Here is a 19,939-nt window from a genome sequence, read left to right as displayed (position 1 = left end):
ATTCATAGCAAAATTTGGGAATCGCAATTTTTAATCCTTTTTTTATGATCGTTTACTGATAGGTTAAAAGCGCAAAAATGCTGGACATTTATTGAAATTCGGGACAAATCCTGAATGTTCCTTTTATGTAGGGCAAAAAGGAGAAAATCGGTACTGATCCGGAAAGCCTGTTTGCTTTAGTCTTACTTATTTTATCTCTTTAATGAGATTTACACATTGAAAATGTGTGGAAAGCTGGCAATGCGAACTACGCATATCACCGAACTCTGCTGGCGTGAAGCACTCGGAAGTTTTTAAAAGTGTATTAAGTAAAATTTAAGTAACAATCGCCCTAGTTAAACATTGCCAATTCGCCCAGACTTGTCTGGCATTGAAAACTAACTTATTTGAAAGGCACCTTTAACGTTCCATTAACCACACTAGCTGGCATGTGTTCCTCCATTCATCAACTACTACAGACCATTCAACCAACTCTAGGAAGAATTATGTTCGCTCATTTTTAAACCTATTTTCATCTCACGGAAGTCAAAAAGTTACACAGTAGCTATTGTTTCATTCAAAGCAATGCTCTCTGTACTCTTGCAGCAATGTTTTCTCCGGATATTGTGTACCATTCTTTTTCATCCCCATCACCCCCTTCTTCCTTTTCTTACCAATTGGAAACCAAAATAATAAAATAAACTTCATCACATTAGGCAGCCCAAAGAAAAAGAATTTTTTTTATCTTATTTATTCAAGTCCTGTGTAAAAAGAAATTGTTTGCAAGAATTTTTTTTTAAACAAAGAAAGGTAAGTTTTAAGGAGACTCCTCAAATGTTAAGGTTTCCCAAAACTGTGCAGTTCTGTATACTGTTGCGGCTGAAAGGTAATTGTTATAAAATGAGAACCTCCGTTGAAAACCTATTCTTCATCATCCATTTTCCTTTATTCTTGATTTTTTTTCCAGCTATGGAATGGGCAGATCCTGGCTGTGGGCCAATATTCGCTTTCTTTTCAACCAGTTTCTTTCGTATTTGGGTTTGTGGTTAGGGGACATGTAAAAAATGAACGGTTTAAAAGCTTAAAAAAGGGCAGCTTTCTACTGCGGAAGATTTCAGTCATTTGTATTCAAAGACTCTTCATTTCCTGTTGAATACTCATCTTTAAAGTATTTTTTTTCTTTCACAAAAACCCTTACTTATGAAAAAGAGAAGAAAGGGCATTAAATTGCCAGTTTTGATAAATTAAGAGTTTTGAATTTTCACAACTCTTTATGAATTTATGTCGATAAATTATTGTAGTTTGAAATAAAAATGATACTTATTGTTCAAGATGTATAGTGAGTTTTTTTTAATGCTTTATCCTTTAATTATTGTTGTTTGCATAAAAGTTTTAAAATTTTATTACCAAACAAGGTATTTTCTTAAAAGTGTTTTCTATATAAAAAGCTTGATTATGGTGAAGGATAACAAAATTTCGATTTCGATGTTCCATTTGAATTATTTTAGTTTTTATATCATCAATAATCAAAGGAAAATTGCAAAGAAATTGTTTATAAGAGATGGTTTTTATTTTTTAAAGAAGATAAGAAAATTCTACGTATTTCATTTCAATTCAAAGCAGTTGTCTAAATATATTATTAAATATTTCGACTGTGCAAAAGTCGAGTATTCAGTCTATTAAATACGAAAAGAGTTTAATATATAAATCAATTTGAAGTCGTGAAAGGAGATATTCAAGGGTTGCTTCAAAATCAAAATTTTGTTATTTAATTATTCTTTTGAAAACCGGTTTGCCCTTAAGCGCGATGTAAAAGAAAATATATATTTCATATTTAGAATTTACTTAGAATTCAATACTAAAATGAAAGGCTCAAAACTATCTTCGTTTTCATTGTCTGATCTAATTCGTTCTGAAATCTAGTATTATTTAATTGGATAAGAAAATAGAATACGGTTCTAAAATAACAAGATAGCAAATTCAAACTAAAAGAAAGAAATTTCTATATAACTAAAATAATTCTGTTTACAACGAAGATTTAAATTGTATTTAAAAATCAAAATACCTTGAGTGCGGTTTTAAAATCTATAAGCAATTGTATATCATTTGTACTCTTATACAAATTTGGAATCTTTTTAGAAAAATAATTTTAGCGTAAAAGTAAATTAATTTTGCTTTCTGGCTTATTGAAATTTACTATGTTATTTTGAAACTATTTTGATACAAATGATTAAATCTGAAGTTTAATTTTATTCTTAATATTTTTTTTCTTCCATAATCTTTTCGCATTTTCTAGTAGTTACTCTTATATCAACTCAAACAAACATACGATATTCGGAGAAAAAAGTTAAAAGTTCCGCCCCAAAAGATATTGTTCCATAACATGCAAAACTTTCTCGATTCTGGGAATAATATTCCATCTTGAGTTTGCATTCCCCACATCGTGTTTCTCCTTATTCAGATAGTGGTATATATCTAAATATATACGTATGATCTGTTTATATGGCTTGCATACATCTTTTCTGTGGTAATATAGGCACACAACAATGTACTCCGTATCTCTTGGGCCTTTAGCCATATTGCTTTTCAACGACGAATTTTATCATATCAGGCTACCAGTAGAGTTGCCGGTAGATGCATTACATTCCGATTAAATAAAAAATAGTTTAAAAGAATAAAAATCAAGTTATTTTTAAAAATATAAAAATTTTTATAAGTTGTTTAATATTTTTATGAAACAAAAAATAGTCGAATCCAAAAAATTAGTTTAAAAACTTATTTCCTTCTTTAATAAAACCATATATCTCATATTGTTTCTACGTTGGCCATAAATGGTAATGCACTAAGTTTAAAATTATTATTTCCAATGTCAACGTAAAGAATAATTTTAATTAAGATTTTATCATTATTCTCAGTAATCGTCGCCTATAAACTAATCAGAAACATAGCTCTTTGATCTTCAAAATAATACCAAACAAATCAGCAGAGATGTGATTTTCTGAATTATAGCAATCTAGAAAATGTCAAACTGGATCTCTTTACAGAAAAGATAACTTTCAAATAAAAGCTCAAATAGATAGCATTAAAGCAGATTATAAATCTTGAATAGCAATAAAAATAAACTTAATCGTTTATTGATATACATATGTCACTCAATTTTTATTATCATTTATGTTCTTCATTCTTAGCATATTATCATTCATGCTCTTCATTCTTAGCATATTATCATTTATGTTCTTCATTCTTAGCATATTATCATTCATTCTCTTCATTCTTAGCATATTATCATTTATGTTCTTCATTCTTAGCATATTATCAATCATGCTCTTCATTCTTTGCATATTATCATTTATGTTCTTCATTCTTAGCGAGCTCATGACATCCTTCTAATTAGTTGTAGTATATCAATGTTCTTGATATGTTATCCTAAGATAACAATAGGCTTAATTAACTAAAATAAATGCAATAACGCTTAAGATGACAGCCAATTGAAAACCTAAAATTAACTGTTAATATTGCAAGAAAGTAACTTCAAATTTATTCCTCTCGTGCTCAGTCTAATCATATTTTGGACACCATTCTCTTATCTTTTCTCCCGTCTAATGAGATCTCCCTCTGTAATCCGTATTATCCTCAAGAAATGCCTGAAAGCGTTTTCTCTGGCTTTTCTAATTTGATCTTAAGGCATTATAAGAACGACCCCTGTAACTTAAAGATCGTTCCTCTTTAGGGAAGCCATGGATCTTTTACGATGTCAAAATTAGGAAAACTTCATCCCTGAGTTGATATCTCTCTCTTGTTTATTATTAAGTTGCATCCATAATACTGTTAAGAAGAGCTTATATATTGATTCCTCTCCAGTCTTAAAACGAAAAAGGACTTAACTAACTTTTAAACTACATCATCTTTGGAACTTATAAAGCTGGACATCAAAATTTGATATTTTGTTTTATAGGCTTTCTGTGTACTTATGAGATTCAACAAAAAAGACAAGTGCAAATAAAATGAAATGTTAAGCACCAAGAAATTATTAACACGATGATCCTGTTCCTACAGTTTATTACAGATTATTTATAACAAATTGAATTTCTTATAAATTTTCGTTAAAAAGTTGACCATTAAGGAAAGGAGTAATAATGGAACATGATGAAAAAGCATATAAATTTATGACATACGAACTTGCAACAATTGTATGTAATATCTACGAAGCAATTCATTATAATGGATAAAGACAGCTATTATTAAATTGCGAATAAAAAATATTGATTTTCCTTTAATGAATAATCATAGTAGTATTTAAAAATTTATAATCTTTGGAATCACTTATCGCAATATAACTGAAGAATCTCTATGGCAGAATTAAATCAAGAAATTTTATAATACCAATAACTTGATGCATTTTATTTTGTAATGCCGCAGTAAACTTCTATTTGATCTTAAATCATGCGAAAGTGTCTCGGAAATACAGATTTAAGGAAATTACTAAATAATTACTCTTCAAAAATCATCAAAATCAAATGGAATCGAACTTTTTTCATCAAATCTTCAATCCTGTCTAGAATAATTTATAAGATTTTTGTTGCTTTGAATATTTCCATTTAAATATTTGCAAATCAGTGTGATTTTCGAAGATTTGCACTTTTAGATATATTTGTAATAATTTTTTTTATAGCGGAAGAGGAGCACTTTTCAGCATGAAGAGTGATGGGGATATATCACTCACCGAATATTCAAAGAACTATACATTATGTTTCGGAAAAATTAATTCAATTTACTATATAAAATTCCCCCTTTGAAGTTGTGTAAGAGCTATTTTTGAGCAAATTTTGCAATTTATATCACTATGAGATGTAATCTGACATCCAAACTGAGTCCAACTCTTTAAACAGTCAATCATACGAACATCAGACCCACAATGACAGATTTCACATACAACATGCCCAGCAATTTAAATCTACAGTCTGAAATCAAAAATTCACCAATCTTGGTTGAACGATTCTAAAATAAAGCCAACCTTGGGTATCTATGAAATGGAAAAGTTCAGAAATCATGTGATTCAAGTCTTTCTTATCAGAAATTTCAACACAACTCTAAATAAGCGATATTATTTTTAATTTTAAACAATTAAAAATCTTAATCACTTGGAGCAAGTAGAATTAATGAAAGGAAAATGAAAAACATTTTCAGATAACATCGTTCAAATCAAAAATCACTAATTATAGTATTCAATGTTTTTCAACCACTTAAAAGTATTTTGCATTATTAAATTGAACTGGGCGAAATATATCATAATGTCATTTTTGCTGCTTACCTTCAAAATATCAAATGTGACGATGTCATCAATAAAATTATTAATAAATAAATAAATATTAATTAATAAATAGTTAAAATTAATTATTCATTTATTCAATTTATTTATTTATCTATTAAATAAATAAATAAAATTGAATTCAATCCCCGTAATGTTCTAAACGACATTGACAATGCTTCATTAAAGTTCAAAAATATTTTTAATATTTGCAAACCAAAAGCAATTAAAAATATATACAAAGTAATTGAATAAAATATCAGCTCAAATCCAGTGCCTTCAGGAATGAAATATTTTATTTCTAGTACAAAATTAAAACACTTCCGGATACCCATTCATGAGTAAAAATAACACGTAGTACTAGAGCATAAAATGTTTCGAATCCCATTTTAAAATAAATAAGCTTTATACCATTAAAAAAAACTCCTGGTCTGTCATATGTTTGTGATTTAAAAAATGAAATTATTTGTAGCTGACGTTTATTTTATTTTTGTTTCTCGAATCTTTTATAAATATTTTGCAATTATTTATTTACGAATTTTTTTTTCTTTATTCGATACGTGTTTCTGATGGGAAAATATCTAAAATATGAAATTAATTTTTGTCTTATTCTTTATTTTCTTTAACGGGTTTTTACATCATTTCATTATTCTCTTTACATCATTTCTAATTAATAAGTTCTTTTAACTTTTAGAGCCAAAATATCTTTTTCACTTTCACTCAAATACTACACATATTTTCTTTAACAAGCAGGTTTATTAAGAACTCAAAAATTTTCGCAAATGACATATGATATAGCTTTTAAAAAAAAAAAGCTCTTTTCTCATTTTTAAATCTGAGATTCTTTTTTTTCTCCATATTTAAAAGAATTATGCTTTGCATTTCATTCATTAAATAAAAAATATTCTCAAATTTAGAAAATATATTATGATATCGTTTCTATACATTGGTCTTTCTTTAAAATCTAATTATCTAACGTCAATGCGTACTTATTTTTTCTTGCAAGAAAATCATCATTAAACATTTCCTTCTGTGTACAGCATCATTAATTATAATATAAAAATGTCAAAATACGTAATTTAGCATATGTAAATGTTTAAGAATCTAAAAAAATGTTTAAAGAATCTACAATTTTTAAAGCAAGGAAAAAAGTAATAAGAAACAGTATACATTAAGATTCCGTAATGTTATTTGTAACTATTGGATACTTATTAATACAGAATACAAATTCCTTGAATAATTGCAAAGCTAATTTAATCAAAATTCTTTTTAATTTTCAACGTTAGAATCGGTGCGAGTTCACATTTCGAAATTATTTCTCAATTGTAAATGTAATTAGCACTCACATCCTCAGTACAGCAGTTTTCACTTGAGATTTCAACATTTTGTTCTTTGTTGGATATTTAACGAAACAAAGACATGAAATTTAAAATGTAATCAAAACATGTTACAAAAGAAGAAAAATTTAATCTAACTCTAATTCCCCCGTCACGCACCGTGATAGCTGAAAATTACCAGTTTATTTATTGTTTACTTCCATCGAGCATTCTCATCTGTAAAATAATCCATCTGCAATTTTTTTTTTACTAGTTCCTTCGAGATTGTCACTGTTTCCACTTTATTTATCTCACTTTTTTGAAATATATTTAATTAAAAAAAATCTTTATAAACTTCGTATTGTTACTTTAGTCATAAAACATTTTATTTTATTAATTTCGGACGCATTTTCTACTTATTAGAATTTTATTTCTAACTCCACGAATGTTTAAATTCCCTGAATATAAAAAATGAGATTAGAGCATAAATGTGATTTGCATAATTAACAAACGCTCCATTAAAAACAATGGAATTAAAAAATAATCTGTTAAATTTGATGTATCATTTTGTGTTCTCTTATACAAATAGATGATATGTAATAATTAATAGCAAAATATTGAATTCATGTGTGTATTAAATAATAATTATCTCTTAAAAGTGGTATAATTTGTTCCGTTCCAAGTATTTAAAATAATTTTCACTTATGCCCTTTCCGTTAAGCATTATATTCATATTTCTACCCGTTTTCAATAAAAAGTCTCCGCGTTTTTAGCTTTGTGATTTTTTAATGCACTAAAATTACTTTATATTGGTTAATTTACATACGAAAAAAGATAAAGATCACTTGAGCATTCATTAGTAATAAACGAAAAGAAATCCTGAATAATATATGTAATCTTGAAATATTTAATTGAAAATGCTTCAAATAAAGATGGACTTTTGAATTTTACTTACAATTCAAGATACGATTCCACTGCAAAATTTACCATGCATGAAAGGAAAATCTGCTGAAGATCAAATTTCCGGCTGATATGGGGAAATTTGGAGATAACGGTTGGTTAAGAAGTCGTCCTCGACAATTAATCATAGTAGAGAAATTACGAAATCCATTGCAAAATAGCCCTGTGAGACTTCCAAATTCAAAGTTATTTTATCTTTAAAATTTTTTTAGTCATTTTTAAACAAGAATGTGACAGGGCAAATCTATTCCATTCACAATTTATTGCAACTGTAATTCTATTAATCAAGCTGACTTATATATATATATATATATATATATATATATATATATATATATATATATATATATATATATATATATATATATATATATATATATATATAATTTCATACCAAATTGAAATCCTTTTAAACTCTTTAAATAGCTGTGCACTTTCACGATTCCAAATTTAAAATTTTTGCAGTATGGAAGGCATTTTAGCAAAGAATTCTTTAATTAATTTTACACGAAAATCTTCTGATTTCCTGCAATGAAAACGGAGTTAAAACAGCTAGTGCTGGTGATTTTAATTTTTTCCTATTGTTAATTATCGATTTTCTTCTGTTCACAAAAAAGTAGCTAAAATAAATAAAAGCAGGCCCTTGTTTTTCTGTACTGCAATTAAGTTTTTCTAGACCACAAATTTATTAAACAAGATAATTAAAAACTCACTTTGAACAAAAGCCCACGCTAATTATGCTTCAAAACTCTTGAATGACTCTCTCTAATTGGTCAAAATGATTGTCTTTCGCCTTTCTTTGTATTGTTCTTTTTTGTATTAATTTACTTGCTTCTTATAAAATGTAGTTCAGAAATTCTAATTTATTTTTTTTTATTATTCATCAAATATGCTCATTATTAATACTTAATAAGCAAAATGCATTTCTGCACATCATTAAAAGTTTATTCATAGAAAGTAAATCCACATGTTTCAAATATTCTAAAGTACTTGACTTTTGCAGTATAATTGTATAAACATAGGTTATTTAGCCAATTTATTTAAAATTTTGTGTATGCTTCTGCTAACCAAAAGCCAAATATTTGAACTCTGAAAAAAAATTCCTTGTCAAAACCTGTTTAATTTCCAAAAAATATAATCTTAAACAAAAACGTTTGAGCTTTAAACAGCATTTGCATTTTTTTCTAGTCATTATACACAACTATTTATTTTTCATTCTACGTTATATATTTCGATGTTTAATAAGAACCAAGTTTGAAATATTGACTCAGACTTTATAAACTGATAAATTAAATTTTGGTATAATTGTTCTAAATTATAGAGTTTGTTTCACTGTAATAAAAACATCAATTTAGAATTGTGCTATGAAAGGTACTATGTCAACAACACGAGTTAAAAATTTCAATATAATAATCATATCTCTAAATAGCAATTACAATTTTTAACTACGCTTTTCACAGTTATTAACATTTTGTAAATAATACTTCTCGGTATTATAAAATAACATTTGGTATCATCCTATTTCGGCAATCATACTACTACTGTCTCAGTCTAATTAATTGATTTCATATTATCTTTATTATCTTTTACAAAATGTATTTACTCAGTATCTAGTTTCGAAATACAGGATATTTACTCAGTATGTAATTAGTATAAAAATTTGATTATTGATCTTTTCATTCATCTAAAATCAAACGACTTTTATTCTCGCATTTTATCAGATTATTACATAGTATATTTAATTAATTCGATCACTTTGAACATATTCATCCCTTTGAAAAGAATAGTTTCAATACATATGCAGTGCTCTTGATCCTTTAATTGATGAATATATTCTAATCTTTATATATTCAGATTATGTTTTAGTCTTACGCTTTATTACAACTCGCGTTTAAAAACTTAATCCACTTAGAAAGTGCCTGTCTCCTTCGTTTTTTTTTTTTTTCCCCTTTTTTCAATTCTCTTTGTAAAAGGAAAGGCCTTGACTTTTTAAGTTGTTCCTAAAAGAATCTTTCTAACAATAAAAGACGATGACTTATCTCTTAATATTTTTTTTTCATTCCCAAAAGATTCTTCATTATAATTAGTTTTGTTTTATTTCTGTCTCTAAAGGATTTGTCTTCTTTTCAAAAGAAGTTTGATAAATAAATTCTTTCTGTGTTTAACCATAGATTTTTATTCGCTTTTCAAAGACCAGATCTCATGAAAGTCTTTCGAAAAATGCTATTTCTGAAAGACTGATTATATAGCGGTACTGAAGGATATGTAAGATCAAAACAGCATTTGAGTTTTAATGTAAGGATTGAATAATTCTCAAATTTATTTAAGCACCATCTCAATGTAAATATATTTCTCTCTTTTCTTTTGCTATTTTTTATTCAATACTCCAGACACAATTCTTAGACTTTTTCGTAATAATTTGAATTTATTTTGCATCCTTTTGTAAAGTTTTACTTTGTAAATCCAGCTGTAATTTCAAACTAATTGCATTTTTTGATTAGTATATACATCATTTAAATGCGACGATCTGATTATTTGGCTTATAAAAAGCAATTAAAAAGCATAATGTCATTTTAGAATTATTAAATTTACATTCGAAAATAAAATTAATCTATCTTCAATGTTTCTTTCACCAATATCTTGTTTGAAGCAATTATGTGTCGTAAACAATATTTTGGCTGCAATCATTTTGTGTAATACGTGCAAAACAATTTTTTCAATTGCATCGATTACTTACATTTACATACAGAAAATTTAAATTTTTTTAAAACAGAAAATTCCTTATTTATAATTTATGTTTTCATGGATAAGTTCTTACTCTGTGCTAGTACATTTCTTACACATTCATGGCTGAATTCTCACTACCAGAAAATAAACGTGCCAATTTTTTTCTTTTGAATCAGAATTCAGAATTTCTGACATTAGGAATAATCATAGTGCGAGTTGGTATCCATCGACCTCCAAATAAGCACTTGAAAGCCGTGTAAAACTGAACAAAACAAAATATGAATAAAGTTTATGTTAAATTTATTTTCTTAAATATTTTTCTTTGCCGTTTCCAATTTCGAAAGTAACAATTTGTTCGTAATATATCACTCTTCTTACTCAAGACCCTAACAATACCGGTGCATAATTTGGATATTAATTTGGAAGGGGGAAAAATTCAAGCCCAACTGACCCATGGTATATGTGATATACAAACTTCTGGAATCCACTGCGTGTTTTGCAGGAGCAGAAAGGATGTGACGTCACAACCTTAAAACATCGTTTAGTAAATTGGTAGATGTAGTTTTATTTGTTATGCACTTCAGATGCTACGAAATCACAAATATATTTTTTTCATTTACATAAATTTAATAATAATATTATATTAGTAATCAATAGAGAGTCTGATTTCAAAATACAGGCAAAATGCTTTAAATTTTCGTGAAGTTTACTATAAAAATATTTCACTTAGAAGTGACTTTTAGCGTAATTTATCTTATTAATTTTCTTTGATAAAGTAAAACTAAAAAATCGGTATTGATTAAGTCGCTTCAAAGCACATTAAAAATTTTCTCGAATTAAATTTCCAACCAGGCAAATTAATCGGCGTATTAAGCGAGACTCTTTAAATGAGACAGTTCCAAATTATACTAAATCCCTTGGAAAAATCAAACGAGGGATTTAATCCTTTACCGTTCATTTCATTAAATTTTATATCGCGCCGCATAACACCTTGGTAGGGAGAGAAGTAAATTAGCGAAGTGTCGGATAATGAAAATAAATTTGGACAAGAACTTTCCCTTTTCTACTTCGATGGAGGTGAATCATAACTTCCCGCTTGTTACCATCCTCACCAAAAATAAATGGAATCATCTCCCATGTAAACAAGGCTTCCGCAATAGGGATATGATAGCGCGAGTATGAGGAAAATATTGCATCCCCCTACAAAATGAAAACCGGGCGAAACGCTTGCATCTTATCTTGGAGTGAGGAGGGTTGGGTGGTAATATTTTTAGTCTCGCCATAGATTTTCGCGTTATATTTATCAACGTGCTTGAAGGTAGAAGAGGAAGAAGATTCTGACTTCTGAACTGGAAGTAGTTTTAGCTACCAGATGTCTTGGATAGGGAGAGGAAGCTGTGAAATCTCAAAGTTCTATCGAGTAAGACTTCCGCTTGTCAAGTGCAGGAACAGGCCTTCTGGTGTTCATCTCGCCTAACGACTGTGTAAAAAAATAGAGCAGGGAGGGATGTATGGGTTTGTTCCTTGAATATTTTGTAAGCTTGTGCATGCTTTTTCTACTCAAGGAGTACATAATAGAAGCAAATAAGACCAACCTGTCGGCCCAAGAAAGAAATGACAAATCAGCGACTTTATAAGAAGTGCTGGCGCTTAAATATGCAGGCGTAGTCCCTTTTTAAACAACAATTCTAAACTTTTAACAAGAATGTTTTAGATAAATCCTTTCAAGTTCATAACAAAAGAATGCGCAGATAATAGTATTTTTTTATTCTTTGAAGGCTGTGATGGTTGCCAGTAGATTTTACGGATGGTGTTAGTAAAGCTTCTTGGCATCTAAAATTGCCTTTTTTTTATTATTTTTATGGATAAACATTATTTAAAATCTAATTAGGTTGTAAATTCGAAATTATTGTTATTCTTTTCTTTGTGAAATATATAACTAAATAAATCGACAGATATTAGAAATTGAAAAATATCATTAATGTTGACTTATTTATTATTCAATTTCAAGATTATGACTTTTATATTTTATTAGCCTTTTTCTTTTCGGTATTCTAATTATACCCACTGCAATCAGTTTTGCTCATTTTCCAATTACATTTTAACCCTTTCTAGGGCCGTGGGAAATATGCTTCCCACCAAATTTATCAATCTTCGTATGAATTTATGTAGGTTGGAATTAGTTCTGAAAAATTTTTTTAGAAAGATGGAAACTTAGATAATTTAGTTCTTTATTTTACACAAAATGATGTGTCTTGATTTGATACTTAATTATTAACCAAATTAATTAATTAATTAATTAATCAAATTAAATTTATCTAATAAGCTAAATGAATCCCTTTTCTTATTCTAATTTCAAGCCTAAAAATATTTTAACATAGTATGACTAGAAAAAAATGGCCCTTTAAAGGGTTAAAAGAGCTAAAATATTTTAAGAATATATCTTTAACAGTTTGTTCTTCCATTTTTATTTCTTTTATCATATTATTTTATAATTATTATATTATTTATTGTAATAGCGAAAAATTCAATTTATTTGTTTGATGGCAGATGCATAATTTCCAAACCCTATTTGTAAAAGCATGATTCATCAACTGTAGTAATATTTAAATCATTGCCTTAACATTTTTGGCGAAAACATTGCAGTATTTCGTAAGATGTCAAAATGATAAAAAATTGTTTATTTATTTAAGTAAATCTTTCAAAGTCAAACGAGAATAAATAGCAATAGCTTTCATTTTCATATTAATTACACGTTTTTATATTATCAGAATTTCAATTGAAGAACTTTGATGCTTCATGAATTTTGTTTCGCATTTGTACCGCATAAATCACCTGCTAGAAAAATCACCTGCATATATTTCAAAAACAAATAGCAGATGCTTGTGAAAGATTGTTTCCAAATTTTTTTTCGTTGCTGATTCTATCCAGTATGACTGCGAAAGAAGTTATGACGCAATGTTCTTTAGCTCATATGAAAATATGAGAGGAAGAAAAGGAAAAAAATATTTAAAAGTTACAAAATAGATCCTACGGAAACTGCCTACTTGTAACATAACAATTCCTTCAACTAGACAAGTTCCTAATATTCTTACCTTGTATTTACACTTAAAAAAGCAGTTATTTATAAGGACTTTTTAACTCAATTTCAAAAAAAAATTTGATGTTAAATTTTATTAATGAATATCTAACATCAATATTGTTATCATAAGCATTCTATTTTACAAGACATATAAGGATTTTCTATATTAAAATATTCGGGAAACTTATCTTTAGTCTCAATTGTAAATTCATAAACCAACCAAATGTCAGAAAATTCTTTTAAAAAATATGCTGTATTGCGTAACAACTGTTTTTAAACTTTCTCCACATATTTGCATTGAAGTTATTTTCTTTAGAATGTTACTACTTGGTACACTCTCTCGTTGAAATTCAGCCAAGTTTATTTTATGTATTTCAGATGTTAGCCAAGACGTAAGTACAGAAGAAAAGGGGAAAAAAAAGAGTCTGTCAACAGAGCTCGTTTGAGATGCCAACACGTTTTACCAAAACTTCCAATTAATTTACTTTCTATCTTCTACTTTCCGCAACTATGTTTATACTATTGAAATGTTCGAGAAGTTGCTTCATACTTTTTACGTAAAAGGCAACTTAGTGTCAAATATAGACAAATCGCATTCAAAATAATATTGCGAAAACTTATTAACAATTATTTTCTACTAAATTTAAACAAATGCTTAGCTTAAACATTAAAAAAATAATGGACTTGTTTTTTTAAAAAATCAGTTTTTTGCCTACATGAGTATAGAAAAACATTTGAATTCTAAAAACAGTTAATATATAATGCAGAAAAATTTAATTATCCGAGATGTAATTCTTTTTCATAGATATCATGTTTTATTTTTCAAAAAAATCTTTCTGTTATTTTATAAATATATGATATGCCATTTATTTCGAATAAAAGGAAATTAAAGATATCTCTTATATATTTTAGTTGCCTTAAGGAGCATTACTATATTATTGAGACTAAAGATGTAATATTAATATCAAGTTGAATTAAAATGGTAGATTAAAAAACATCTTTCTGATATAATTTTTTATTTATATCGTATATTTTATTTTTATCTTTCTGATGTCATTCTTTTATATCCAATTTGTAGAATAATTGTTGTTATTGCTACTATTCGAAATTCTTACTGTTTAAATTAGTAAAGAAAAAATATGTCATGAAATAACACACAATAAAAACCTTTTAAGTTTAAAACAAACAAAAAATCATAAACATTGATTAAATTATAATATTATTTCCTTTTAAAAATTCAATAATTTCACTTATACGCACTTCTGAATGTGATTAATAAAATAAAGTTTAATGATTTGATATGGAGAGCAGGAAATTTATGTTTTATTTTCCCTTCGGCGGTTTTGCTGAATACATTGTTTTTTAACTATTATAGAAATATTTATTTTTAAAATCCATCAACTTATTTAAGACATTAAGCTAAAAGCTTAAAAGATAAATATGAAATTCATTGGAGCGTCTTCATACCATTCCAAATTCTGTCTTCATTGATGGAAATTTTAATTTTCCTTAAGCGAAAAGAAATGCATTATTTGCTTTAGTTTTCATTTTCGTTTGGATTTAAAGAAGAATGAAATTGTCTTAATTTTATTTATTTGAAAATTCTATTATTTTTTTTTATTTCTTGAGATAGGATTTTGTCAATCTGAAACTGCTTTTGGGAAACTTTACATTATGCTCATAATTATGTTTTCTAAAATTGTGAATAATTTTATGTTAGTTGTTTTGGAAAGTATAATTTTTATGATTCCTTAATATTAATAACACATTTTTGATAATTTTAAAAGAACTTATATCTCTCTTTCATAGAAAACCAGTAATTTTTCATATTATTTTAGGAATTTGATACGGAACAGAAAGCGATTTTATGCCGAATTAATGCGATTGATTATTTTCATACTGTGAAACTCATCTATAAATAGAAAAATCATTCAGAGGAACGACTCTCATTCTATTGCAATTTGTGCACGCAATTTTTCATCTGATGATAAATACTGTATGAATCATCAAGCATGTCAAATTATGAATTCCATTTTTTTTTTTTTCATAATTTTTATTTTATGTTTTTCCGTTATAATTTCCAAGAATGTTCGACGGTAAATTTATGTTAATTTTTTTAAATATTTCTTCGAAAGTATTGATAATACTTCATACATATTTTGGTGGTATAGTTTAAACAATTACATCTTTAGTTCACAGCATGTACAGTAATGTTTCAAATGGTAGTCCCATATAATTAGAATATATTTGCACAATGAGTTGCAAAACTCATTTTTATAAATATAAAAATGATCGCAGTTAAAACACCTCAGTTAAAAATTTTCTGATCTCTGAATTATCTGCTATTGGTACATTTTTACAGCTTCTAAAATGTATTAAAAAATATAAGTAAAAAAAGATCAGATGAAAAATTATCCCCAAAATAAGGTAATAAATAATGTCAGTTTCATTTTTGTGGTATATTTCTGTTATATATTAAATAATCATATATTAAATAATATATAAAAATTTGAGATTTCCGCTCCTACACGCACCTTAGATTTCCCAGATGACCATTAATAGTTGCAATAGATTTTTCTTTAGTTTTCTCTACCTCTCAAATTCTGAATGGAAGAAATATTTATTTCTGCGTTTGAGGAGTAAACATATTAAATAGCAATTGGACAATAGAATACATATAAATTTTCCTAATGTGCCAGTTAAAAATTCATTAGATTCAAATCTACATATATCCTTGAGTTATTTTTCCTCCTTCGCAATATCTTCTACAGCTTTCTCTAACGCCTCCATGTTATCATCCTAACAGCAGCCATAAAGTGATGAGTCAACCATTTTAATGCAAGATGGAACCTCAGTATATAACTCAAGGTATTACGAATGCCGCAACAGCGTTTTATTGATAACAGATTGATTTACAACACATTTCCGACAACACTTCCTTCTCATTCTTCTACTATTCAATATGTCTTCTGAATGTAAGGACATTCAAACAGCATGTTGCATGTTATGTGTCCTTGAATGATGGTTGTACAATTCGTGACTGGTGGAATTCAGAGGAATAGAAGGATTGCCTAACGAATATAAAATTTATTTCACAATTACAGATCATTATACTAACAACTTATAGGGCTTTACTGCATCTTAAATAGCAGGCTAGGATAATAAAATGGACTTTTGTCATGCATTTCTTATTTTAAGGAGTTCTGTAATTTATTTCTGTAAGGAATTGCAATTATTAAATACTTTCTATCATTCTTTATCGGATATAATAATTTATGCATCAATATTACTGCTATTCCATTGATTAGGTAGAGTTAAAGAAGCTTTTAATAGAGTTTCTGCAATTACGATCTGATAGCATTCTGAAATTAGTTCGATAACAGATTCATCAAATATTTATACAACGATTCACTTCAATCACCATTCATTCAGGATTCTGTATTTGACAATTCATTTTAGATGAAGTGAATGTATAAAATGTTAATTCCTTATTTAAATCCTCTATATATGTTCCTAAACCGTTAATTGCCTCATTTTAACATTGGTAGAAAATTCTTTCTGGAATAAATGAAGGAAACACTTTATTTGCTAAGTCTTAAACATTCGAAACAAAAAAGGTAACACTCAATTATCGAATTCTCATATTTATTTTCTCTAAACATGTATAATGAAGCCAGATTCGTAATATATTTTACGATGCTTTAATTGTAGCTGAATTAAAAAATAAGGTGTGTACTCTAAGCTCATTCTGTTCATATTTATATTACTAAACGGAAATACATGATCTTCTTTTAATTTGAAGGATAACTTACAGTCCTTAATTTAGGTTAGACATAACACGCTTTTCATATTACTGGAGGATAAAATCTGTGGTCCCTTTGGACAGGCCGTGGGGTTCTTATTCTTCACTTTCCTCACTGGTAATAAACCTATATATACGCTTGTTAGAGAACAATACATGAAGTAAACTAGCAATCGGCCTCTATGTGGAAGGACAGGCACTTAGAAGTAAAAGTATCTTCAAGCTAACTTTTCGTAGAAGAAAATATCCGTAAAAGTAAAACTATCCTCTGAGGGCTTAGAAACCCAATGGAATAGCATTCTAAAGGAAGTTAAATTCTGATAACTTAATGGCAATATATGTGTTAACCCATACTCAGAAATAAAATAATTACTGGGGTATATCGCCGAAAAGAAAATTCAAATCCATTTTACCATATTTCAAACATATGTAAAGAAAATAAAGCGTAGCAAATGAAATATCACAAATTTACGCATCAAAACTTGCTAAATTTAGCAATGTGCAGTAAATACGTCTTAACATAAGCATCAGCGCAATAGTGAAAAAATAACAAACAAAGCATTCCTGAACTTGTTACTTAACACGGCTTCCAGACAACCATACTTAAAAATTTATTCAAATTTTAAAAAATTCTTTAAAAGTTATATTATTCAATTTATGAATCTCATTATACTACCTTTTTTTAACCTCGCGCGGATAAAGAACTGCCCATTTGCTCTTGTATGTAAAAATAATATTTTCGATAATATCTCACATTGCCACACAAAACGATCCTCCTTCAGTATTTATTAAAGGTTAGTTCACCTAAACTTTGGAAGGACATTTTTCTCGGAGGATTTTTCTTTAAAACGACCGTCCTTCGCGATTTTCTAACTGTAAAGAATCCTGACCAATATGATTGACGATGGGGATGGCTCGTACTCTCCCAAAATAAACGACCCCACCTCATCTGCGACAGCTAGTTGACAAATAACCAGGTACCGCTTTTGAGACTGATGCGACCCCTAAATGCCGAACCGCGTACCGCTTAAACATTAAAGCTGTTCACTTTCTTTCACTCTGCCACGTGTGTGCGATCACTCTTAAAACTCTTCAAAAATTATTTTTGGGCTCTCAAGTTTTTATTTTTCATTCTCCTAGCCTTAGCATCGTGTGGAGAATTATTCTAAATATAGAAATAAATTTTTACCTGTCATTAAATAGCAAAACTGAATAATTCCAGGGCCGTTATCTGTTGAATGTTTTTCTGTAAGGTGGCAGACCTTGTGAGCTGTCGTAATTCCAGCTAATGCTTTACGGAAATTGTTCTAGTTGAAGCGACAAATAATAAAATCGAACATTTTATGGATCCTATTATGCATAGGCAATTAAGACTAACTTCAACAAAACGGTTTTTAGCGGCAATTAAGAAATTTTTCTCGTACAAGCTTGAAGAACAATATATAGGGGTAAACATGTTAATGGTAACAATTTTTTATTCTTATAATTTTCAAACAAACTCAGAATATAAGCATTGCTCTTTGTTAAGAGGTTTTCTAGTTAGAATACTTTGAAAACAATCGCCAGAGTATAAATAAGAGAATAAAAGAGTTATTTGAATTTCAAGTATCATCTGCCGACGCTTCATTTCCCTTGAACTTTTTTAAGTAATTGTGACTTGCGCAACTTATTGAATCGCATTCTCATTGCCTTTAAGTACTTCCTACGTTATGTCAGACATTAGAAAAAAATTGAAGATAATGTTTGAAGATAGTGAAATGTGAGGGTTTTTTTATATGAAATTTAGTTATTTTTTGAGTATTTGGCAATTTTTTGTATACGCTTTGTGCCAAAATTGATCTAAATACACTATTGGTAAAAAAAAAATTCTGAGCATCTCATACAACTGAAGCTTTTTAAAACATAAATACTCGAAGTAATATATTATGTTAATGAAATATTAAAATAAATTTGGATAATCCTTAAAGGAGCGCTGAATGTATTTTTACGTCAAATATGGCAACCTTTTATATAACTCATAACATAAATTATTTTATGGATAACAGAAAATTCTTTTTCATTTATCTCTCCATAAACATGACGCTAATTTTTAAAGCTTAAATTTTTTAGAAGAAAATTACTATGATATCTTGAATTTCTTTCCATTGCATACTTATATATATATATTTTATTAAATCATTACCAATATCTGCAGGTGCCTATGCCTTACTATAAAATCTTATTCAACCATCATTCTAATGCGAACAAATTCTCAAGTCTCATTTAAATAACAATTTAAAAACAGGTATAAATCCGAATAATCTGTGATTTAAAAAAAAAATGCAAATTCTGCAATTGTCAACAATAATTTTACTTTCAAAGCACTTGCCTTTGGTTTCTGCAGACTTTCAAACAACGCTACCAGAATACAAATCACTGCTTTAATATCCATCGAGCCGCCATGTAATTTCCATATGTATTTTTATAGTAGTCATTTTTCATACGTATTTATAATATTATTTCATTCATTTCTAATAGTCATTTTTACCTACCTTATATTATTAAATTATTTGCATCCTGATAATCCATATTGTGCAGAAATTAAGTAAAAAAATTCACAAAAATGGAATAAACACTGAAAATGAAACGTGAGATTCACTTTCATATGTTTATGATCTCACTATACAATGGATTCTCATTATTCAATTCCTGGAACATAACAGTCACTGACAAACATTACTACATGTCCATTTGACACATTTGATCTTTAGCTTTGTTGGAACGTC

General features: G+C 27.9%; 1 protein-coding gene across 8 annotated transcripts in view; it reads left to right on the top strand.

Moving 5' to 3' along the window:
- LOC129960317 (CUGBP Elav-like family member 1) overlaps window positions 1-19,939 on the top strand; it is a 1,029,875-nt gene that overhangs the window by 817,934 nt on the left and 192,002 nt on the right. The window contains exon 1 of one of the 8 annotated variants that reach the window (XM_056073681.1): window positions 11,780-11,799. The exons of the other annotated variants lie outside the window; for them this stretch is intronic. The gene's annotated coding sequence lies outside the window, so the exon portion shown is untranslated. Of the gene's footprint in view, window positions 1-11,779; window positions 11,800-19,939 lie in introns of those variants that run through there. 8 annotated transcript variants of the gene reach the window in all.

The sequence above is a fragment of the Argiope bruennichi genome, chromosome X2 (genome assembly GCF_947563725.1).
Source record: "Argiope bruennichi chromosome X2, qqArgBrue1.1, whole genome shotgun sequence".
Taxonomy (NCBI): domain Eukaryota; kingdom Metazoa; phylum Arthropoda; class Arachnida; order Araneae; family Araneidae; genus Argiope; species Argiope bruennichi.
This window is presented reverse-complemented; position numbering and strand designations above follow the sequence as displayed.